A 26,719-nucleotide genomic window follows, 5' to 3' on the forward strand; every position below is an offset into this window, starting at 1 on the left:
AGCAGACTTGTCTCCATGGGTCTATTGCTGCCTCGGGCACCTTATGGCAGGCCTGCTGTGACTCAAAGATTTTCGAATCGGACGACAAACTGATAGTGAATTGTAACGTTCAGGGCCTCCTAATGACGATGGAACACTCAAATTGCGTCCCGATTCAATACATCGTCCTCCAGCAGACTTGTCTCCATGGGGCGATTGCTGCCTCGGGCACCTTATGGCAGGCGTGTTGTGACTCAAAGATTTTCGAATCGGACGAAAAACTGATAGTGAATTGTAACGTTCAGGGCCTCCTAATGACGATGGAACACTCAAATTGCGTCCCGATTCAATACATCGTCCTCCAGCAGACTTGTCTCCATGCGTCTATTGCTGCCTCGGGCACCTTATGGCCGTTCTGCTGTGAGTCAAAGATTTTCGAATCGGACGAAAAACTGATAGTGAATTGTAACGTTCAGGGCCACCTAATGACGATGGATCACTCAAATTGCGTCCCGATTCAATACATTGTCCTCCAGCAGACTGTCTCCATGGGTCTAATGCAGCCTCGGGCACCTTATGGCCGTTCAGCTGTGACTCAAAGATTTTCGAATCGGACGAAAAACTGATAGTGAATTGTAACGTTCAGGGCCTCCTAATGACGATGGAACACTCAAATTGCGTCCCGATTCAATACATCGTCCTCCAGCCGACTTGTCTCCATGGGTCTATTGCTGCCTCGGGCACCTTATGGCCGTTCTGCTGTGGGTCTAGATTATCGAATGGGACAAAAAACTGATAGTGAATTGTAACGTTCAGGGCCTCCTAATGACGATGGATCACTCAAATTGCGTCTCGATTCAATACATCGTCCTCCAGCAGACTTGTCTCCATGGGTCTATTGCTGCCTCGGGCACCTTATGGCCGTTCTGCTGTGAGTCAAAGATTTTCGAATCGGACGAAAAACTGATAGTGAATTGTAACATTCAGGGCCACCTAATGACGATGGACCACGCAAATTGCGTCCCAATTCAATACATCGTCCTCCAGCCGAGTTGACTCCATGGGTCTATTGCTGCCTCGGGCACCTTATGGCCGTTCTGCTGTGAATCTAGATTATCGAATGGGACGAAAAACTGATAGTGAATTGTAACGTTCAGGGCCACCTAATGACGATGGATCACTCAATTTGCGTCCCGATTCAATACATCGTCCCCAGCCGACTTGTCTCCATGGGTCTATTGCTGCCTCGGGCACCTTATGGGCGTTCTGCTGTGAGTCTAGATTATCGAATGGGACGAAAAACTGATAGTGAATTGTAACATTCAGGGCCACCTAATGACGATGGACCACACAAATTGCGTCCCGATTCAGTACATCGTCCAGTAGCCGACTTGACTCCATGGGACTATTGCTGCCTCGGGCACCTTATGGCCGTTCTGCTGTGAGTCTAGATTATAGAATGGGATGAAAAACTGATAGTGAATTGTAACGTTCAGGGCCACCTAATGACGATGGATCACTCAAATTGCGTCCCGATTCATTACATCGTCCTCCAGCAGACTTGTCTCCATGGGTCCATTGCTGCCTCGGGCACCTTATGGCAGGCCTGCTGTGACTCAAAGAATTTCGAACCGGACGAAAAACTGATAGTGAATTGTAACGTTCAGGGCCACCTAATGACGATGGATCACTCAAATGCGTCCCGATTCAATACATCGTCCTCCAGCAGACTTGACTTCATGGGTCTATTGCTGCCTCGGGCACCTTATGGCCGTTCTGCTGTGAGTCAAAGATTTTCGAATCGGACGAAAAACTGATAGTGAATTGTAACGTTCAGGGCCTCCTAATCACGATGGAACACTCAAATTGCGTCCCGATTCAATACATCGTCCTCCAGCAGACTTGTCTCCATGCGTCAATTGCTGCCTCGGGCACCTTATGGCCGTTCTGCTGTGAGTCAAAGATTTTTGAATCGGACGAAAAACTGATAGTGAATTGTAACGTTCAGGGCCACCTAATGACGATGGATCACTCAAATTGCGTCCCGATTCAATACATCGTCCTCCAGCCGACTTGACTCCATGGGTCTTTTGCTGCCTCGGGCACCTTATGGCCGTTCTGCTGTGAGTCTAGATTATTCAATGGGACGAAAAACTGATAGTGAATTGTAACATTCAGGGCCACCTAATGACGATGGACCACACAAATTGCGTCCCGATTCAGTACATCGTCCTCCAGCCGACCTGACTCCATGGGTCTATGCTGCCTCGGGCACCTTATGGCCGTTCTGCTGTGAGTCTAGATTATCGAATGCGACGAAAAACTGATAGTGAATTGTAACGTTCAGGGCCACCTAATGACGATGGATCACTCAAATTGCGTCCCGATTCAATACAGCGTCCTCCAGCAGACTTGTCTCCATGTTTCTATTGCTGCCTCGGGCATATTATGGCCGTTCTGCTGTGAGTCAAAGATTTTCGAATCGGACGAAAAACTGATAGTGAATTGTAACTTTCAGGGCCACCTAATGACGATGGATCACTCATATTGCGTCCCGATTCAATACATCGTCCACCAGCCGACTTGTCTCCATGCGTCTATTGCTGCCTCGGGCACCTTATGGGCGTTCTGCTGTGAGTCAAAGATTTTCGAATCGGACGAAAAACTGATAGTGAATTGTAACGTTCAGGGCCTCCTAATGACGATGGAACACTCAAATTGCGTCCCGATTCAATACATCGTCCTCCAGCAGACTTGTCTCCATTCGTCTACTGCTGCCTGGGGCACCTTATGGCCGTGCTGCTGTGAGTCAAAGATCTTCGAATCGGACGAAAAACTGATAGTGAATTGTAACTTTCAGGGCCTCCTGATGACGATGGAACACTCAAATTGCGTCCCGATTCAATACATCGTCCTCCAGCAGACTATCTCCATGGGTCTATTGCTGCCTCGGGCACCTTATGGCCGTTCTGTTGTGAGTCAAAGATTTTCGAATCGGACGAAAAACTGATAGTGAATTGTAACGTTCAGGGCCACCTAATGACGATGGATCACTCAAATTGCGTCCCGATTCAATACATCGTCCTCCAGCCGACATGTCTCCATGGGTCTATTGCTGCCTTGGCACCTTATGGCCGTTCTGCTGTGAGTCAAAGATTTTCGAATCGGACGAAAAACTGATAGTGAATTGTAACGTTCAGGGCCTCCTAATGACGATGGAACACTCAAATTGCGTCCCGATTCAATACATCGTCCTCCAGCCGACTTGTCTCCATGGGTCTATTGCTGCCTCGGGCACCTTATGGCCGTTCTGCTGTGAGTCAAAGATTTTCGAATCGGACGAAAAACTGATAGTGAATTGTAACTTTCAGGGCCACCTAATGACGATGGATCACTCAAATTGCGTCCCGATTAAATACATCGTCCTCCAGCAGACTTGTCTCCATGCGTCTATTGCTGCCTCGGGCACCTTATGGCCGTTCTGCCGTGAGTCAAATATTTTCGAATCGGACGAAAAACTCATAGTGAATTGTAACTTTCAGGGCCTCCTAATGACGATGGAACACTCAAATTGCGTCCCGATTCAATACATCGTCCTCCAGCAGACTTGTCTCCATGGGTCTATTGCTGCCTCGGGCACCTTATGGCAGGCCTGCTGTGACTCAAAGATTTTCGAATCGGACGACAAACTGATAGTGAATTGTAACGTTCAGGGCCTCCTAATGACGATGGAACACTCAAATTGCGTCCCGATTCAATACATCGTCCTCCAGCAGACTTGTCTCCATGCGTCTATTGCTGCCACGGGCACCTTATGGCCGTTCTGCTGTGAGTCAAAGATTTTCGAATCGGACGAAAAACTGATAGTGAATTGCAACGTTCAGGGCCACCTAATGACGATGGATTACTCAAATTGCGTCCCGATTCAATACATCGTCCTCCAGCCGACATGTCTCCATGGGTCTATTGCTGCCTTGGCACCTTATGGCCGTTCTGCTGTGAGTCAAAGATTTTCGAATCGGACGAAAAACTGATAGTGAATTGTAACGTTCAGGGCCACCTAATGACGATGGATCACTCAAATTGCGTCCCGATTCAATACATTGTCCTCCAGCAGACTGTCTCCATGGGTCTATTGCAGCCTCGGGCCCCTTATGGCCGTTCAGCTTTCGAATCGGACGAAAAACTGATAGTGAATTGTAACGTTCAGGGCCTCCTAATGACGATGGAACACTCAAATTGCGTCCCGATTCAATACATCGTCCTCCAGCCGACTTGTCTCCATGGGTCTATTGCTGCCTCGGGCACCTTATGGCCGTTCTGCTGTGAGTCTAGATTATCGAATGGGACAAAAAACTGATAGTGAATTGTAACGTTCTGGGCCTCCTAATGACGATGGATCACTCAAATTGCGTCCCGATACAATAGATCGTCCTCCAGCAGACTTGTCTCCATGGGTCTATTGCTGCCTCGGGCACCTTATGGCCGTTCTGCTGTGAATCAAAGATTTTCGAATCGGACGAAAAACTGATAGTGAATTGTAACATTCAGGGCCACCTAATGACGATGGACCACGCAAATTGCGTCCCGATTCAATACATCGTCCTCCAGCCGAGTTGACTCCATGGGTCTATTGCTGCCTCGGGCACCTTATGGCCGTTCTGCTGTGAATCTAGATTATCGAATGGGACGAAAAACTGATAGTGAATTGTAACGTTCAGGGCCACCTAATGACGATGGATCACTCAAATTGCGTCCCGATTCAATACATCGTCCCCAGCCGACTTGTCTCCATGGGTCTATTGCTGCCTCGGGCACCTTATGGCCGTTCTGCTGTGAGTCTAGATTATCGAATGGGACGAAAAACTGATAGTGAATTGTAACATTCAGGGCCACCTAATGACGATGGACCACACAAATTGCGTCCCGATTCAGTACATCGTCCAGTAGCCGACTTGACTCCATGGGACTATTGCTGCCTCGGGCACCTTATGGCCGTTCTGCTGTGAGCCTAGATTATAGAATGGGATGAAAAACTGATAGTGAATTGTAACGTTCAGGGCCACCTAATGACGATGGATCACTCAAATTGCGTCCCGATTCATTACATCGTCCTCCAGCAGACTTGTCTCCATGGGTCCATTGCTGCCTCGGGCACCTTATGGCAGGCCTGCTGTGACTCAAAGATTTTCGAATCGGACGAAAAACTGATAGTGAATTGTAACGTTCAGGGCCACCTAATGACGATGGATCACTCAAATTGCGTCCCGATTCAATACATCGTCCTCCAGCCGACTTGACTCCATGGGTCTTTTGCTGCCTCGGGCACTTTATGGCCGTTCTGCTGTGAGTCTAGATTATTCAATGGGACGAAAAACTGATAGTGAATTGTAACATTCAGGGCCACCTAATGACGATGGACCACACAAATTGCGTCCCGATTCAGTACATCGTCCTCCAGCCGACCTGACTCCATGGGTCTATGCTGCCTCGGGCACCTTATGGCCGTTCTGCTGTGAATCTAGATTATCGAATGGGACGAAAAACTGATAGTGAATTGTAACGTTCAGGGCCACCTAATGACGATGGATCACTCAAATTGCGTCCCGATTCAATACATCGTCCCCAGCCGACTTGTCTCCATGGGTCTATTGCTGCCTCGGGCACCTTATGGCCGTTCTGCTGTGAGCCTAGATTATAGAATGGGATGAAAAACTGATAGTGAATTGTAACGTTCAGGGCCACCTAATGACGATGGATCACTCAAATTGCGTCCCGATTCAATACATCGTCCTCCAGCAGACTTGTCTCCATGCGTATATTGCTGCCTCGGGCACCTTATGGCCGTTCTGCTGTGAGTCAAAGATTTTCGAATCGGACGAAAAACTGATAGTGAATTGTAACGTTCAGGGCCACCTAATGACGATGGATCACTCAAATTGCGTCCCGATTCAATACATCGTCCTCCAGCCGACTTGACTCCATGGGTCTTTTGCTGCCTCGGGCACCTTATGGCCGTTCTGCTGTGAGTCTAGATTATTCAATGGGACGAAAAACTGATAGTGAATTGTAACATTCAGGGCCACCTAATGACGATGGACCACACAAATTGCGTCCCGATTCAGTACATCGTCCTCCAGCCGACCTGACTCCATGGGTCTATGCTGCCTCGGGCACCTTATGGCCGTTCTGCTGTGAATCTAGATTATCGAATGGGACGAAAAACTGATAGTGAATTGTAACGTTCAGGGCCACCTAATGACGATGGATCACTCAAATTGCGTCCCGATTCAATACATCGTCCTCCAGCAGACTTGTCTCCATGGTTCTATTGCTGCCTCGGGCACATTATGGCCGTTCTGCTGTGAGTCAAAGATTTTCGAATCGGACGAAAAACTGATAGTGAATTGTAACTTTCAGGGCCACCTAATGACGATGGATCACTCATATTGCGTCCCGATTCAATACATCGTCCACCAGCCGACTTGTCTCCATGGGTCTATTGCTGCCTCGGGCACCTTATGGCCGTTCTGCTGTGAGTCAAAGATTTTCGAATCGGACGAAAAACTGATAGTGAATTGTAACGTTAAGGGCCTCCTAATGACGATGGAACACTCAAATTGCGTCCCGATTCAATACATCGTCCTCCAGCAGACTTGTCTCCATTCGTCTACTGCTGCCTCGGGCACCTTATGGCCGTGCTGCTGTGAGTCAAAGATCTTCGAATCGGACGAAAAACTGATAGTGAATTGTAACTTTCAGGGCCTCCTGATGACGATGGAACACTCAAATTGCGTCCCGATTCAATACATCGTCCTCCAGCAGACTATCTCCATGGGTCTATTGCTGCCTCGGGCACCGTATGGCCGTTCTGTTGTGAGTCAAAGATTTTCGAATCGGACGAAAAACTGATAGTGAATTGTAACGTTCAGGGCCACCTAATGACGATGGATCACTCAAATTGCGTCCCGATTCAATACATCGTCCTCCAGCCGACATGTCTCCATGGGTCTATTGCTGCCTTGGCACTCTATGGCCGTTCTGCTGTGAGTCAAAGATTTTCGAATCGGACGAAAAACTGATAGTGAATTGTAACGTTCAGGGCCTCCTAATGACGATGGAACACTCAAATTGCGTCCCGATTCAATACATCGTCCTCCAGCCGACTTGTCTCCATGGGTCTATTGCTGCCTCGGGCACCTTATGGCCGTTCTGCTGTGAGTCAAAGATTTTCGAATCGGACGAAAAACTGATAGTGAATTGTAACGTTCAGGGCCTCCTAATGACGATGGAACACTCAAATTGCGTCCCGATTCAATACATCGTCCTCCAGCCGACTTGTCTCCATGGGTCTATTGCTGCCTCGGGCACCTTATGGCCGTTCTGCTGTGAGTCAAAGATTTTCGAATCGGACGAAAAACTGATAGTGAATTGTAACTTTCAGGGCCACCTAATGACGATGGATCACTCAAATTGCGTCCCGATTCAATACATCGTCCTCCAGCAGACTTGTCTCCATGGGTCGATTGCTGCCTCGGGCACCTTATGGCAGGCGTGTTGTGACTCAAAGATTTTCGAATCGGACGAAAAACTGATAGTGAATTGTAACGTTCAGGGCCTCCTAATGACGATGGAACACTCAAATTGCGTCCCGATTCAATACATCGTCCTCCAGCAGACTTGTCTCCATGCGTCTATTGCTGCCTCGGGCACCTTATGGCCGTTCTGCTGTGAGTCAAAGATTTTCGAATCGGACGAAAAACTAATAGTGAATTGTAACGTTCAGGGCCACCTAATGACGATGGATCACTCAAATTGCGTCCCTATTCAATACATCGTCCTCCAGCCGACTTGACTCCATGGGTCTATTGCTGCCTCGGGCACCTTATGGCCGTTCTGCTGTGAGTCAAAGATTTTCAAATAGGACGAAAAACTGATAGTGAATTGTAACGTTCAGGGCCACCTAATGACGATGGATCACTCAAATTGCGTCCCGATTCAATACATCGTCCTCCAGCCGACTTGACTCCATGGGTCTATTGCTGCCTCGGGCACCTTATGGCTGTTCTGCTGTGAATCTAGATTATCGAATGGGACGAAAAACTGGTAGTGAATTGTAACGTTCAGGGCCACCTAATGACGATGGATCACTCAAATTGCGTCCCGATTCAATACATCGTCCTCCAGCCGACTTGTCTCCCTGGGTCTATTGCTGCCTCGGGCACCTTATGGCCGTTCTGCTGTGAGTCAAAGATTTTCGAATCGGACGAAAAACTGATAGTGAATTGTAACGTTCTGGGCCTCCTAATGACGATGGAACACTCAAATTGCGTCCCGATTCAATACATGGTCCTCCAGCAGACTTGTCTCCATTCGTCTACTGCTGCCTGGGGCACCTTATGGCCGTGCTGCTGTGAGTCAAAGATCTTCGAATCGGACGAAAAACTGATAGTGAATTGTAACTTTCAGGGCCTCCTGATGACGATGGAACACTCAAATTGCGTCCCGATTCAATACATCGTCCTCCAGCAGACTATCTCCATGGGTCTATTGCTGCCTCGGGCACCTAATGGCCGTTCTGTTGTGAGTCAAAGATTTTCGAATCGGACGAAAAACTGATAGTGAATTGTAACGTTCAGGGCCACCTAATGACGATGGATCACTCAAATTGCGTCCCGATTCAATACATCGTCCTCCAGCCGACATGTCTCCATGGGTCTATTGCTGCCTCGGGCACCTTATGGCCGTTCTGCTGTGAGTCAAAGATTTTCGAATCGGACGAAAAACTGATAGTGAATTGTAACGTTCAGGGCCTCCTAATGACGATGGAACACTCAAATTCCGTCCCGATTCAATACATCGTCCTCCAGCCGACTTGTCTCCATGGGTCTATTGCTGCCTCGGGCACCTTATGGCCGTTCTGCTGTGAGTCAAAGATTTTCGAATCGGACGAAAAACTGATAGTGAATTGTAACGTTCAGGGCCACCTAATGACGATGGATCACTCAAATTGCGTCCCGATTCAATACATCGTCCTCCAGCCGACTTGTCTCCCTGGGTCTATTGCTGCCTCGGGCACCTTATGGCCGTTCTGCTGTGAGTCTAGATTATTCAATGGGACGAAAAACTGACAGTGAATTGTAACATTCAGGGCCACCTAATGACGATGGACCACACAAATTGCGTCCCGATTCAGTACATCGTCCTCCAGCCGACCTGACTCCATGGGTCTATTGCTGCCTCGGGCACCTTATGGCCGTTCTGCTGTGAGTCTAGATTATCGAATGGGACGAAAAACTGATAGTGAATTGTAACGTTCAGGGCCACCTAATGACGATGGATCACTCAAATTGCGTCCCGATTCAATACATCGTCCTCCAGCAGAATTGTCTCCATGGTTCTATTGCTGGCTCGGGCACCTTATGGCCGTTCTGCTGTGAGTCAAAGATTTTCGAATCGGACGAAAAACTGATAGTGAATTGTAACTTTCAGGGCCACCTAATGACGATGGATCACTCAAATTGCGTCCCGATTCAATACATCGTCCACCAGCCGACTTGTCTCCATGGGTCTACTGCTGCCTCGGGCACCTTATGGCCGTTCTGCTGTGAGTCAAAGATTTTCGAATCGGACGAAAAACTGATAGTGAATTGTAACGTTCTGGGCCTCCTAATGACGATGGAACACTCAAATTGTGTCCCGATTCAATACATCGTCCTCCAGCAGACTTGTCTCCATTCGTCTACTGCTGCCTCGGGTACCTTATGGCCGTGCTGCTGTGAGTCAAAGATCTTCGAATCGGACGAAAAACTGATAGTGAATTGTAACTTTCAGGGCCTCCTGATGACGATGGAACACTCAAATTGCGTCCCGATTCAATACATCGTCCTCCAGCAGACTATCTCCATGGGTCTATTGCTGCCTCGGGCACCTTATGGCCGTTCTGTTGTGAGTCAAAGATTTTCGAATCGGACGAAAAACTGATAGTGAATTGTAAAGTTCTGGGCCTCCTAATGACGATGGAACACTCAAATTGCGTCCCGATTCAATACATCGTCCTCCAGCAGACTTGTCTCCATTCGTCTACTGCTGCCTCGGGCACCTTATGGCCGTGCTGCTGTGAGTCAAAGATCTTCGAATCGGACGAAAAACTGATAGTGAATTGTAACTTTCAGGGCCTCCTGATGACGATGGAACACTCAAATTGCGTCCCGATTCAATACATCGTCCTCCAGCAGACTATCTCCATGGGTCTATTGCTGCCTCGGGCACCTTATGGCCGTTCTGTTGTGAGTCAAAGATTTTCGAATCGGACGAAAAACTGATAGTGAATTGTAACGTTCAGGGCCACTTAATGACGATGGATCACTCAAATTGCGTCCCGATTCAATACATCGTCCTCCAGCCGACATGTCTCCATGGGTCTATTGCTGCCTTGGCACCTTATGGCCGTTCTGCTGTGAGTCAAAGATTTTCGAATCGGACGAAAAACTGATAGTGAATTGTAACGTTCAGGGCCTCCTAATGACGATGGAACACTCAAATTGCGTCCCGATTCAATACATCGTCCTCCAGCCGACTTGTCTCCATGGGTCTATTGCTGCCTCGGGCACCTTATGGCCGTTCTGCTGTGAGTCAAAGATTTTCGAATCGGACGAAAAACTGATAGTGAATTGTAACTTTCAGGGCCACCTAATGACGATGGATCACTCAAATTGCGTCCCGATTAAATACATCGTCCTCCAGCCGACTTGTCTCCATGGGTCTATTGCTGCCTCGGGCACCTTATGGCCGTTCTACTGTGAGTCAAAGATTTTCGAATCGGACGAAAAACTGATAGTGAATTGTAACGTTCAGGGCCTCCTAATGACGATGGAACACTAAAATTGCGTCCCGATTCAATACATCGTCCTCCAGCAGACTTGACTTCATGGGTCTATTGCTGCCTCGGGCACCTTATGGCCGTTCTGCTGTGAGTCAAAGATTTTCGAATCGGACGAAAAACTGATAGTGAATTGTAACTTTCAGGGCCACCTAATGACGATGGATCACTCAAATTGCGTCCCGATTCAATACATCGTCCTCCAGCAGACTTGTCTCCATGGGGCGATTGCTGCCTCGGGCACCTTATGGCAGGCGTGTTGTGACTCAAAGATTTTCGAATCGGACGAAAAACTGATAGTGAATTGTAACGTTCAGGGCCTCCTAATGACGATGGAACACTCAAATTGCGTCCCGATTCAATACATCGTCCTCCAGCAGACTTGTCTCCATGCGTCTATTGCTGCCTCGGGCACCTTATGGCCGTTCTGCTGTGAGTCAAAGATTTTCGAATCGGACGAAAAACTGATAGTGAATTGTAACGTTCAGGGCCACCTAATGACGATGGATCACTCAAATTGCGTCCCGATTCAATACATTGTCCTGCAGCAGACTGTCTCCATGGGTCTATTGCAGCCTCGGGCACATTATGGCCGTTCAGCTGTGACTCAAAGATTTTCGAATCGGACGAAAAACTAATAGTGAATTGTAACGTTCAGGGCCTCCTAATGACGATGGAACACTCAAATTGCGTCCCGATTCAATACATCGTCCTCCAGCCGACTTGTCTCCATGGGTCTATTGCTGCCTCGGGCACCTTAAGGCCGTTCTGCTGTGAGTCAAAGATTTTCGAATCGGACCAAAAACTGATAGTGAATTGTAACGTTCAGGGCCTCCTAATGACGATGGAACACTCAAATTCCGTCCCGATTCAATACATCGTCCTCCAGCCGACTTGTCTCCATGGGTCTATTGCTGCCTCGGGCACCTTATGGCCGTTCTGCTGTGAGTCAAAGATTTTCGAATCGGACGAAAAACTGATAGTGAATTGTAACGTTCAGGGCCACCTAATGACAATGGATCACTCAAATTACGTCCCGATTCAATACATCGTCCTCCAGCCGACTTGACTCCATGGGTCTATTGCTGCCTCGGGCACCTTATGGCCGTTCTGCTGTGAGTCTAGATTATCGAATGGGACGAAAAACTGATAGTGAATTGTAACGTTCAGGGCCACCTAATGACGATGGATCACTCAAATTGCGTCCCGATTCAATACATCGTCCTCCAGCCGACTTGACTCCATGGGTCTATTGCTGCCTCGGGCACCTTATGGCCGTTCTGCTGTGAGTCTAGATTATCGAATGGGACGAAAAACTGATAGTGAATTGTAACGTTCAGGGCCTCCTAATGACGATGGATCACTCAAATTGCGTCCCGATTCAATACATCGTCCTCCAGCCGAGTTGACTCCATGGGTCTATTGCTGCCTCGGGCACCTTATGGCCGTTCTGCTGTGAATCTAGATTATCGAATGGGACGAAAAACTGATAGTGAATTGTAACGTTCAGGGCCACCTAATGACGATGGATCACTCAAATTGCGTCCCGATTCTATACATCGTCCCCAGCCGACTTGTCTCCATGGGTCTATTGCTGCCTCAGGCACCTTATGGCCGTTCTGCTGTGAATCTAGATTATCGAATGGGACGAAAAACTGATAGTGAATTGTAACGTTCAGGGCCACCTAATGACGATGGATCACTCAAATTGCGTTCTGATTCAATACATCGTCCTCCAGCAGACTTGACTTCATGGGTCTATTGCTGCCTCGGGCACCTTATGGCCGTTCTGCTGTGAGTCAAAGATTTTCGAATCGGACGAAAAACTGATAGTGAATTGTAACTTTCAGGGCCACCTAATGACGATGGAACACTCAAATTGCGTCCCGATTCAATACATCGTCCTCCAGCAGACTTGTCTCCATGCGTCTATTGCTGCCTCGGGCACCTTATGGCCGTTCTGCTGTGAGTCAAAGATTTTCGAATCGGACGAAAAACTGATAGTGAATTGTAACGTTCAGGGCCACCTAATGACGATGGATCACTCAAATTGCGTCCCGATTCAATACATCGTCCTCCAGCCGACTTGACTCCATGGGTCTATTGCTGCCTCGGGCACCTTATGGCCGTTCTGCTGTGAGTCTAGATTATCGAATGGGACAAAAAACTGATAGTGAATTGTAACGTTCAGGGCCTCCTAATGACGATGGATCACTCAAATTGCGTCCCGATTCAATACATCGTCCTCCAGCAGACTTGTCTCCATTCGTCTACTGCTGCCTCGGGCACCTTATGGCCGTGCTGCTGTGAGTCAAAGATCTTCGAATCGGACGAAAAACTGATAGTGAATTGTAACTTTCAGGGCCTCCTGATGACGTTGGAACACTCAAATTGCGTCCCGATTCAATACATCGTCCTCCAGCAGACTATCTCCATGGGTCTATTGCTGCCTCGGGCACCTTATGACCGTTCTGTTGTGAGTCTAGATTATCGAATGGGACGAAAAACTGATAGTGAATTGTAACGTTCAGGGCCTCCTAATGACGATGGATCACTCAAATTGCGTCCCGATTCAATACATCGTCCTCCAGCCGACTTGACTCCATGGGTCTATTGCTGCCTCGGGCACCTTATGGCCGTTCTGCTGTGAGTCTAGATTATCGAATGGGACGAAAAACTGATAGTGAATTGTAACGTTCAGGGCCTCCTAATGACGATGGATCACTCAAATTGCGTCCCGATTCAATACATCGTCCTCCAGCAGACTTGTCTCCATGGGTCGATTGCTGCCTCGGGCACCTTATGGCCGTTCTGCTGTGAGTCAAAGATTTTCGAATCGGACGAAAAACTAATAGTGAATTGTAACATTCAGGGCCACCTAATGACGATGGACCACGCAAATTGCGTCCCGATTCAATACATCGTCCTCCAGCCGAGTTGACTCCATGGGTCTATTGCTGCCTCGGTCACCTTATGGCCGTTCTGCTGTGAATCTAGATTATCGAATGGGACGAAAAACTGATAGTGAATTGTAACGTTCTGGGCCACCTAATGACGATGGATCACTCAAATTGCGTCCCGATTCTATACATTGTCCTGCAGTAGACTGTCTCCATGGGTCTATTGATGCCTCGGGCACCTTATGGCCGTTCTGCTGTGAGTCAAAGATTTTCGAATCGGACGAAAAACTGATAGTGAATTGTAACGTTCAGGGCCACCTAATGACGATGGAACACTCAAATTGCGTCCCGATTCAATACATCGTCCTCCAGCCGACTTGACTCCATGGGTCTATTGCTGCCTCGGGCACCTTATGGCCGTTCTGCTGTGAATCTAGATTATCGAATGGGACGAAAAACTGGTAGTGAATTGTAACGTTCAGGGCCACCTAATGACGATGGATCAGTCAAATTGCGTCCCGATTCAATACATCGTCCTCCATCCGACTTGTCTCCCTGGGTCTATTGCTGCCTCGGGCACCTTATGGCCGTTCTGCTGTGAGTCTAGTTTATTCAATGGGACGAAAAACTAATAGTGAATTGTAACATTCAGGGCCACCTAATGACGATGGACCACACAAATTGCGTCTCGATTCAGTACATCGTCCTCCAGCCGACCTGACTCCATGGGTCTATTGCTGCCTCGGGCACCTTACGGCCGTTCTGCTGTGAGTCAAAGATTTTCGAATCGGACGAAAAACTGATAGTGAATTGTAACGTTCAGGGCCTCCTAATGACGATGGAACACTCATTTTCCGTCCCGATTCAATACATCGTCCTCCAGCCGACTTGTCTCCATGGGTCTATTGCTGCCTCGGGCACCTTATGGCCGTTCTGCTGTGAGTCAAAGATTTTCGAATCGGACGAAAAACTGATAGTGAATTGTAACGTTCAGGGCCACCTAATGACGATGGATCACTCAAATTGCGTCCCGATTCAATACATCGTCCTCCAGCCGACTTGACTCCATGGGTCTATTGCTGCCTCGGGCACCTTATGGCCGTTCTGCTGTGAGTCAAAGATTTTCGTATCGGACGAAAAACTGATAGTGAATTGTAACGTTCAGGGCCACCTAATGACAATGGATCACTCAAATTACGTCCCGATTCAATACATCGTCCTCCAGCCGACTTGACTCCATGGGTCTATTGCTGCCTCGGGCACCTTATGGCCGTTCTGCTGTGAGTCTAGATTATCGAATGGGACGAAAAACTGATAGTGAATTGTAACGTTCAGGGCCACCTAATGACGATGGATCACTCAAATTGCGTCCCGATTCAATACATCGTCCTCCAGCCGACTTGACTCCATGGGTCTATTGCTGCCTCGGGCACCTTATGGCCGTTCTGCTGTGAGTCTAGATTATCGAATGGGACGAAAAACTGATAGTGAATTGTAACGTTCAGGGCCTCCTAATGACGATGGATCACTCAAATTACGTCCCGATTCAATACATCGTCCTCCAGCCGAGTTGACTCCATGGGTCTATTGCTGCCTCGGGCACCTTATGGCCGTTCTGCTGTGAATCTAGATTATCGAATGGGACGAAAAACTGATAGTGAATTGTAACGTTCAGGGCCACCTAATGACGATGGATCACTCAAATTGCGTCCCGATTCTATACATCGTCCCCAGCCGACTTGTCCCCATGGGTCTATTGCTGCCTCAGGCACCTTATGGCCGTTCTGCTGTGAATCTAGATTATCGAATGGGACGAAAAACTGATAGTGAATTGTAACGTTCAGGGCCACCTAATGACGATGGATCACTCAAATTGCGTTCTGATTCAATACATCGTCCTCCAGCAGACTTGACTTCATGGGTCTATTGCTGCCTCGGGCACCTTATGGCCGTTCTGCTGTGAATCTAGATTATCGAATGGGACGAAAAACTGATAGTGAATTGTAACGTTCAGGGCCACCTAATGACGATGGATCACTCAAATTGCGTTCTGATTCAATACATCGTCCTCCAGCAGACTTGACTTCATGGGTCTATTGCTGCCTCGGGCACCTTATGGCCGTTCTGCTGTGAGTCAAAGATTTTCGAATCGGACGAAAAACTGATAGTGAATTGTAACTTTCAGGGCCACCTAATGACGATGGAACACTCAAATTGCGTCCCGATTCAATACATCGTCCTCCAGCAGACTTGTCTCCATGCGTCTATTGCTGCCTCGGGCACCTTAAGGCCGTTCTGCTGTGAGTCAAAGATTTTCGAATCGGACGAAAAACTGATAGTGAATTGTAACGTTCAGGGCCACCTAATGACGATGGATCACTCAAATTGCGTCCCGATTCAATACATCGTCCTCCAGCCGACTTGACTCCATGGGTCTATTGCTGCCTCGGGCACCTTATGGCCGTTCTGCTGTGAGTCTAGATTATCGAATGGGACAAAAAACTGATAGTGAATTGTAACGTTCAGGGCCTCCTAATGACGATGGATCACTCAAATTGCGTCCCGATTCAATACATCGTCCTCCAGCCGACTTGACTCCATGGGTCTATTGCTGCCTCGGGCACCTTATGGCCGTTCTGCTGTGAGTCTAGATTATCGAATGGGACGAAAAACTGATAGTGAATTGTAACGTTCAGGGCCTCCTAATGACGATGGATCACTCAAATTGCGTCCCGATTCAATACATCGTCCTCCAGCAGACTTGTCTCCATGGGTCGATTGCTGCCTCGGGCACCTTATGGCCATTCTGCTGTGAGTCAATGATTTTCGAATCGGACGAAAAACTGATAGTGAATTGTAACATTCAGGGCCACCTAATGACGATGGACCACGCAAATTGCGTCCCGATTCAATACATCGTCCTCCAGCCGAGTTGACTCCATGGGTCTATTGCTGCCTCGGTCACCTTATGGCCGTTCTGCTGTGAATCTAGATTATCGAATGGGACGAAAAACTGATAGTGAATTGTAACGTTCTGGGCCACCTAATGACGATGGATCACTCAAATTGCGACCCGATTCAATACATTGTCCTGCAGTAGACTGTCTCCATGGGTCTATTGATGCCTCGGGCACCTTATGGCCGTTCTGCTGTGAGTCAAAGATTTTCGAATCGGACGAAAAACTGATAGTGAATTGTAACGTTCAGGGCCACCTAATGACGATGGAACACTCAAATTGCGTCCCGATTCAATACATCGTCCTCCAGCCGACTTGACTCCATGGGTCTATTGCTGCCTCGGGCACCTTATGGCCGTTCTGCTGTGAATCTAGATTATCGAATGGGACGAAAAACTGGTAGTGAATTGTAACGTTCAGGGCCACCTAATGACGATGGATCAGTCAAATTGCGTCCCGATTCAATACATCGTCCTCCATCCGACTTGTCTCCCTGGGTCTACTGCTGCCTCGGGCACCTTATGGCCGTTCTGCTGTGAGTCTAGATTATTCAATGGGACGAAAAACTAATAGTGAATTGTAACATTCAGGGCCACCTAATGACGATGGATCACACAAATTGCGTCCCGATTCAGTACATCGTCCTCCAGCCGACCTGACTCCATGGGTCTATTGCTGCCTCGGGCACCTTACGGCCGTTCTGCTGTGAGTCAAAGATTTTCGAATCGGACGAAAAACTGATAGTGAATAGTAACGTTCAGGGCCTCCTAATGACGATGGAACACTCAAATTCCGTCCCGATTCAATACATCGTCCTCCAGCCGACTTGTCTCCATGGGTCTATTGCTGCCTCGGGCACCTTATGGCCGTTCTGCTGTGAGTCAAAGATTTTCGAATCGGACGAAAAACTGATAGTGAATTGTAACGTTCAGGGCCACCTAATGACGATGGATCACTCAAATTGCGTCCCGATTCAATACATCGTCCTCCAGCCGACTTGACTCCATGGGTCTATTGCTGCCTCGGGCACCTTATGGCCGTTCTGCTGTGAGTCAAAGATTTTCGTATCGGACGAAAAACTGATAGTGAATTGTAACGTTCAGGGCCACCTAATGACAATGGATCACTCAAATTACGTCCCGATTCAATACATCGTCCTCCAGCCGACTTGACTCCATGGGTCTATTGCTGCCTCGGGCACCTTATGGCCGTTCTGTTGCGAGTCAAAGATTTTCGAATCGGACGTAAAACTGATAGTGAATAGTAACGTTCAGGGCCACCTAATGACGATGGATCACTCAAATTGCGTCTCGATTCAATACATCGTCCTCCAGCCGACATGTCTCCGTGGGTCTATTGCTGCCTTGGCACCTTATGGCCGTCCTGCTGTGAGTCAAAGATTTTCGAATCGGACGAAAAACTGATAGTGAATTGTAACGTTCAGGGCCACCTAATGACGATGGATCACTCAAATTGCGTCCCGATTCAATACATTGTCCTGCAGCAGACTGTCTCCATGGGTCTATTGCAGCCTCGGGCACCTTATGGCCGTTAGCTGTGACTCAAAGATTTTCGAATCGGACGAAAAACTGATAGTGAATTGTAACGTTCAGGGCCTCCTAATGTCGATGGAACACTCAAATTGCGTCCCGATTCAATACATCGTCCTCCAGCCGACTTGTCTCCATGGGTCTATTGCTGCCTCGGGCACCTTATGGCCGTTCTGCTGTGAGTCAAAGATTTTCGAATCGGACGAAAAACTGATAGTGAATTGTAACGTTCAGGGCCTCCTAATGACGATGGAACACTCAAATTCCGTCCCGATTCAATACATCGTCCTCCAGCCGACTTGTCTCCATGGGTCTATTGCTGCCTCGGGCACCTTATGGCCGTTCTGCTGTGAGTCAAAGATTTTCGAATCGGACGAAAAACTGATAGTGAATTGTAACGTTCTGGGCCTCCTAATGACGATGGAACACTCAAATTGCGTCCCGATTCAATACATCGTCCTCCAGCAGACTTGTCTCCATGCGTCTATTGCTGCCTCGGGCACCTTATGGCCGTTCTGCTGTGAGTCAAAGATTTTCGAATCGGACGAAAAACTGATAGTGAATTGTAACGTTCAGGGCCACCTAATGACGATGGATCACTCAAATTGCGTCCCGATTCAATACATCGTCCTCCAGCCGACTTGACTCCATGGGTCTATTGCTGCCTCGGGCACCTTATGGCCGTTCTGCTGTGAGTCTAGATTATCGAATGGGACAAAAAACTGATAGTGAATTGTAACGTTCAGGGCCTCCTAATGACGATGGATCACTCAAATTGCGTCCCGATTCAATACATCGTCCTCCAGCAGACTTGTCTCCATGGGTCTATTTCTGCCTCGGGCACCTTATGACCGTTCTGCTGTGAGTCTAGATTATCGAATGGGACGAAAAACTGATAGTGAATTGTAACGTTCAGGGCCACCTAATGACGATGGATCACTCAAATTGCGTCCCGATTCAATACATCATCCTCCAGCTGACTTGACTCCGTGGGTCTATTGCTGCCTCGGGCACCTTATGGCCGTTCTGCTGTGAGTCTAGATTATCGAATGGGACGAAAAACTGATAGTGAATTGTAACGTTCAGGGCCTCCTAATGACGATGGATCACTCAAATTGCGTCCCGATTCAATACATCGTCCTCCAGCCGACTTGACTCCATGGGTCTATTGCTGCCTCGGGCACCTTATGGCCGTTCTGCTGTGAGTCTAGATTATCGAATGGGACGAAAAACTGATAGTGAATTGTAACGTTCAGGGCCTCCTAATGACGATGGATCACTCAAATTGGGTCCCGATTCAATACATCGTCCTCCAGCAGACTTGTCTCCATGGGTCGATTGCTGCCTCGGGCACCTTATGGCCGTTCTGCTGTGAGCCAAAGATTTTCGAATCGGACGAAAAATTGATAGTGAATTGTAACATTCAGGGCCACCTAATGACGATGGACCACGCAAATTGCGTCCCGATTCAATACATCGTCCTCCAGCCGAGTTGACTCCATGGGTCCATTGCTACCTCGGTCACCTGATGGCCGTTCTGCTGTGAATCTAGATTATCGAATGGGACGAAAAACTGATAGTGAATTGTAACGTTCTGGGCCACCTAATGACGATGGATCACTCAAATTGCGTCCCGATTCAATACATCGTCCCCAGCCGTCTTGTCTCCATGGGTCTATTGCTGCCTCGGGCACCTTATGGCCGTTCTGCTGTGAGTCTAGATTATCGAATGGGACGAAAAACTGATAGTGAATTGTAACGTTCAGGGCCACCTAATGACGATGGATCACTCAAATTGCGTCCCGATTCAATACATCGTCCCCAGCCGTCTTGTCTCCATGGGTCTATTGCTGCCTCGGGCACCTTATGGCCGTTCTGCTGTGAGTCTAGATTATCGAATGGGACGAAAAACTGATAGTGAATTGTAACGTTCAGGGCCACCTAATGACGATGGATCACTAAAATTGCGTCCTGATTCAATACATCGTCCTCCAGCAGACTTGACTTCATGGGTCTATTGCTGCCTCGGGCACCTTATGGCCGTTCTGCTGTGAGTCAAAGATTTTCGAATCGGACGAGAAACTGATAGTGAATTGTAACTTTCAGGGCCACCTAATGACGATGGATCACTCAAAATGCGTCCCGATTCAATACATCGTCCTCCAGCAGACTTGACTCCATGGGTCTATTGCTGCCTCGGGCACGTTATGGCCGTTCTGCTGTGAGTCAAAGATTTTCGTATCGGACGAAAAACAGATAGTGAATTGTAACGTTCAGGGCCACCTAATGACAATGGATCACTCAAATTGCGTCCCGATTCAATACATCGTCCTCCAGCCGACTTGACTCCATGGGTCTATTGCTGCCTCGGGCACCTTATGGCCGTTCTGCTGTGAGTCTAGATTATCGAATGGGACGAAAAACTGATAGTGAATTGTAACGTTCAGGGCCACCTAATGACGGTGGATCACTCAAATTGCGTCCCGATTCAATACATAGTCCTCCAGCCGACTTGACTCCATGGGTCTATTGCTGCCTCGGGCACCTTATGGCCGTTCTGCTGTGAGTCTAGATTATCGAATGGGACGAAAAACTGATAGTGAATTGTAACGTTCAGGGCCTCCTAATGACGATGGATCACTCAAATTGCGTCCCGATTCAATACATCGTCCTCCAGCCGAGTTGACTCCATGGGTCTATTGCTGCCTCGGGCACCTTATGGCCGTTCTGCTGTGAATCTAGATTATCGAATGGGACGAAAAACTGATAGTGAATTGTAACGTTCAGGGCCACCTAATGACGATGGATCACTCAAATTGCGTCTCGATTCAATACATCGTCCTCCAGCCGACATGTCTCCATGGGTCTATTGCTGCCTTGGCACCTTATGGCCGTCCTGCTGTGAGTCAAAGATTTTCGAATCGGACGAAAAACTGATAGTGAATTGTAACGTTCAGGGCCACCTAATGACGATGGATCACTCAAATTGCGTCCCGATTCAATACATTGTCCTGCAGCAGACTGTCTCCATGGGTCTATTGCAGCCTCGGGCACCTTATGGCCGTTAGCTGTGACTCAAAGATTTTCGAATCGGACGAAAAACTGATAGTGAATTGTAACGTTCAGGGCCTCCTAATGACGATGGAACACTCAAATTGCGTCCCGATTCAATACATCGTCCTCCAGCCGACTTGTCTCCATGGGTCTATTGCTGCCTCGGGCACCTTATGGCCGTTCTGCTGTGAGTCAAAGATTTTCGAATCGGACGAAAAACTGATAGTGAATTGTAACGTTCAGGGCCTCCTAATGACGATGGAACACTCTAATTCCGTCCCGATTCAATACATCGTCCTCCAGCAGAATTGTCTCCATGCGTCTATTGCTGCCTCGGGCACCTTATGGCCGTTCTGCTGTGAGTCAAAGATTTTCGAATCGGACGAAAAACTGATAGTGAATTGTAACGTTCAGGGCCACCTAATGACGATGGATCACTCAAATTGCGTCCCGATTCAATACATCGTCCTCCAGCCGACTTGACTCCATGGGTCTATTGCTGCCTCGGGCACCTTATGGCCGTTCTGCTGTGAGTCTAGATTATCGAATGGGACAAAAAACTGATAGTGAATTGTAACGTTCAGGGCCTCCTAATGACGATGGATCACTCAAATTGCGTCCCGATTCAATACATCGTCCTCCAGCAGACTTGTCTCCATGGGTCTATTTCTGCCTCGGGCACCTTATGGCCGTTCTGCAGTGAGTCTAGATTATCGAATGGGACGAAAAACTGATAGTGAATTGTAACGTTCAGGGCCACCTAATGACGATGGATCACTCAAATTGCGTCCCGATTCAATACATCGTCCTCCAGCTGACTTGACTCCATGGGTCTATTGCTGCCTCGGGCACCTTATGGCCGTTCTGCTGTGAGTCTAGATTATCGAATGGGACGAAAAACTGATAGTGAATTGTAACGTTCAGGGCCTCCTAATGACGATGGATCACTCAAATTGCGTCCCGATTCAATACATCGTCCTCCAGCCGACTTGACTCCATGGGTCTATTGCTGCCTCGGGCACCTTATGGCCGTTCTGCTGTGAGTCTAGATTATCGAATGGGACGAAAAACTGATAGTGAATTGTAACGTTCAGGGCCTCCTAATGACGATGGATCACTCAAATTGCGTCCCGATTCAATACATCGTCCTCCAGCAGACTTGTCTCCATGGGTCGATTGCTGCCTCGGGCACCTTATGGCCGTTCTGCTGTGAGTCAAAGATTTTCGAATCGGACGAAAAACTGATAGTGAATTGTAACATTCAGGGCCACCTAATGACGATGGACCACGCAAATTGCGTCCCGATTCAATACATCGTCCTCCAGCCGAGATGACTCCATGGGTCCATTGCTGCCTCGGCCACCTTATGGCCGTTCTGCTGTGAATCTAGATTATCGAATGGGACGAAAAACTGATAGTGAATTGTAACGTTCTGGGCCACCTAACGACGATGGATCACTCAAATTGCGTCCCGATTCAATACATCGTCCCCAGCCGTCTTGTCTCCATGGGTCTATTGCTGCCTCGTGCACCTTATGGCCGTTCTGCTGTGAGTCTAGATTATCGAATGGGACGAAAAACTGATAGTGAATTGTAACGTTCAGGGCCACCTAATGACGATGGATCACTAAAATTGCGTCCTGATTCAATACATCGTCCTCCAGCAGACTTGACTTCATGGGTCTATTGCTGCCTCGGGCACCTTACGGCCGTTCTGCTGTGAGTCAAAGATTTTCGAATCGGACGAGAAACTGATAGTGAATTGTAACTTTCAGGGCCACCTAATGACGATGGATCATTCAAAATGCGTCCCGATTCAATACATCGTCCTCCAGCAGACTTGACTCCATGGGTCTATTGCTGCCTCGGGCACCTTATGGCCGTTCTGCTGTGAGTCAAAGATTTTCGTATCAGACGAAAAACTGATAGTGAATTGTAACGTTCAGGGCCACCTAATGACAATGGATCACTCAAATTGCGTCCCGATTCAATACATCGTCCTCCAGCCGACTTGACTCCATGGGTCTATTGCTGCCTCGGGCACCTTATGGCCGTTCTGCTGTGAGTCTAGATTATCGAATGGGACGAAAAACTGATAGTGAATTGTAACGTTCAGGGCCACCTAATGACGATGGATCACTCAAATTGCGTCCCGATTCAATACATCGTCCTCCAGCCGACTTCACTCCTTGGGTCTATTGCTGCCTCGGGCACCTTATGGCCGTTCTGCTGTGAGTCTAGATTATCGAATGGGACGAAAAACTGATAGTGAATTGTAACGTTCAGGGCCTCCTAATGACGATGGATCACTCAAATTGCGTCCCGATTCAATACATCGTCCTCCAGCCGAGTTGACTCCATGGGTCTATTGCTGCCTCGGGCACCTTATGGCCGTTCTGCTGTGAGTCTAGATTATCGAATGGGACGAAAAACTGATAGTGAATTGTAACGTTCAGGGCCTCCTAATGACGATGGATCACTCAAATTGCGTCCCGATTCAATACATTGTCCTGCAGCAGACTGTCTCCATGGGTCTATTGCAGCCTCGGGCACCTTATGGCCGTTAGCTGTGACTCAAAGATTTTCGAATCGGACGAAAAACTGATAGTGAATTGTAACGTTCAGGGCCTCCTAATGACGATGGAACACTCAAATTGCGTCCCGATTCAATACATCGTCCTCCAGCCGACTTGTCTCCATGGGTCTATTGCTGCCTCGGGCACCTTATGGCCGTTCTGCTGTGAGTCAAAGATTTTCGAATCGGACGAAAAACTGATAGTGAATTGTAACGTTCAGGGCCTCCTAATGACGATGGAACACTCTAATTCCGTCCCGATTCAATACATCGTCCTCCAGCAGAATTGTCTCCATGCGTCTATTGCTGCCTCGGGCACCTTATGGCCGTTCTGCTGTGAGTCAAAGATTTTCGAATCGGACGAAAAACTGATAGTGAATTGTAACGTTCAGGGCCACCTAATGACGATGGATCACTCAAATTGCGTCCCGATTCAATACATCGTCCTCCAGCCGACTTGACTCCATGGGTCTATTGCTGCCTCGGGCACCTTATGGCCGTTCTGCTGTGAGTCTAGATTATCGAATGGGACAAAAAACTGATAGTGAATTGTAACGTTCAGGGCCTCCTAATGACGATGGATCACTCAAATTGCGTCCCGATTCAATACATCGTCCTCCAGCAGACTTGTCTCCATGGGTCTATTTCTGCCTCGGGCACCTTATGGCCGTTCTGCAGTGAGTCTAGATTATCGAATGGGACGAAAAACTGATAGTGAATTGTAACGTTCAGGGCCACCTAATGACGATGGATCACTCAAATTGCGTCCCGATTCAATACATCGTCCTCCAGCTGACTTGACTCCATGGGTCTATTGCTGCCTCGGGCACCTTATGGCCGTTCTGCTGTGAGTCTAGATTATCGAATGGGACGAAAAACTGATAGTGAATTGTAACGTTCAGGGCCTCCTAATGACGATGGATCACTCAAATTGCGTCCCGATTCAATACATCGTCCTCCAGCCGACTTGACTCCATGGGTCTATTGCTGCCTCGGGCACCTTATGGCCGTTCTGCTGTGAGTCTAGATTATCGAATGGGACGAAAAACTGATAGTGAATTGTAACGTTCAGGGCCTCCTAATGACGATGGATCACTCAAATTGCGTCCCGATTCAATACATCGTCCTCCAGCAGACTTGTCTCCATGGGTCGATTGCTGCCTCGGGCACCTTATGGCCGTTCTGCTGTGAGTCAAAGATTTTCGAATCGGACGAAAAACTGATAGTGAATTGTAACATTCAGGGCCACCTAATGACGATGGACCACGCAAATTGCGTCCCGATTCAATACATCGTCCTCCAGCCGAGTTGACTCCATGGGTCCATTGCTGCCTCGGTCACCTTATGGCCGTTCTGCTGTGAATCTAGATTATCGAATGGGACGAAAAACTGATAGTGAATTGTAACGTTCTGGGCCACCTAACGACGATGGATCACTCAAATTGCGTCCCGATTCAATACATCGTCCCCAGCCGTCTTGTCTCCATGGGTCTATTGCTGCCTCGTGCACCTTATGGCCGTTCTGCTGTGAGTCTAGATTATCGAATGGGACGAAAAACTGATAGTGAATTGTAACGTTCAGGGCCACCTAATGACGATGGATCACTAAAATTGCGTCCTGATTCAATACATCGTCCTCCAGCAGACTTGACTTCATGGGTCTATTGCTGCCTCGGGCACCTTATGGCCGTTCTGCTGTGAGTCAAAGATTTTCGAATCGGACGAGAAACTGATAGTGAATTGTAACTTTCAGGGCCACCTAATGACGATGGATCACTCAAAATGCGTCCCGATTCAATACATCGTCCTCCAGCAGACTTGACTCCATGGGTCTATTGCTGCCTCGGGCACCTTATGGCCGTTCTGCTGTGAGTCAAAGATTTTCGTATCAGACGAAAAACTGATAGTGAATTGTAACGTTCAGGGCCACCTAATGACAATGGATCACTCAAATTGCGTCCCGATTCAATACATCGTCCTCCAGCCGACTTGACTCCATGGGTCTATTGCTGCCTCGGGCACCTTATGGCCGTTCTGCTGTGAGTCTAGATTATCGAATGGGACGAAAAACTGATAGTGAATTGTAACGTTCAGGGCCACCTAATGACGATGGATCACTCAAATTGCGTCCCGATTCAATACATCGTCCTCCAGCCGACTTCACTCCTTGGGTCTATTGCTGCCTCGGGCACCTTATGGCCGTTCTGCTGTGAGTCTAGATTATCGAATGGGACGAAAAACTGATAGTGAATTGTAACGTTCAGGGCCTCCTAATGACGATGGATCACTCAAATTGCGTCCCGATTCAATACATCGTCCTCCAGCCGAGTTGACTCCATGGGTCTATTGCTGCCTCGGGCACCTTATGGCCGTTCTGCTGTGAGTCTAGATTATCGAATGGGACGAAAAACTGATAGTGAATTGTAACGTTCAGGGCCTCCTAATGACGATGGATCACTCAAATTGCGTCCCGATTCAATACATCGTCCTCCAGCCGAGTTGACTCCATGGGTCTATTGCTGCCTCGGGCACCTTATGGCCGTTCTGCTGTGAGTCTAGATTATCGAATGGGACGAAAAACTGATAGTGAATTGTAACGTTCAGGGCCTCCTAATGACGATGGATCACTCAAATTGCGTCCCGATTCAATACATCGTCCTCCAGCCGAGTTGACTCCATGGGTCTATTGCTGCCTCGGGCACCTTATGGCCGTTCTGCTGTGAATCTAGATTATCGAATGGGACGAAAAACTGATAGTGAATTGTAACGTTCAGGGCCACCTAATGACGATGGATCACTCAAATTGCGTCCCGATTCTATAC

The sequence above is a fragment of the Schistocerca cancellata genome, chromosome 4 (assembly GCF_023864275.1).
Source record: "Schistocerca cancellata isolate TAMUIC-IGC-003103 chromosome 4, iqSchCanc2.1, whole genome shotgun sequence".
Lineage (NCBI taxonomy): Eukaryota > Metazoa > Arthropoda > Insecta > Orthoptera > Acrididae > Schistocerca > Schistocerca cancellata.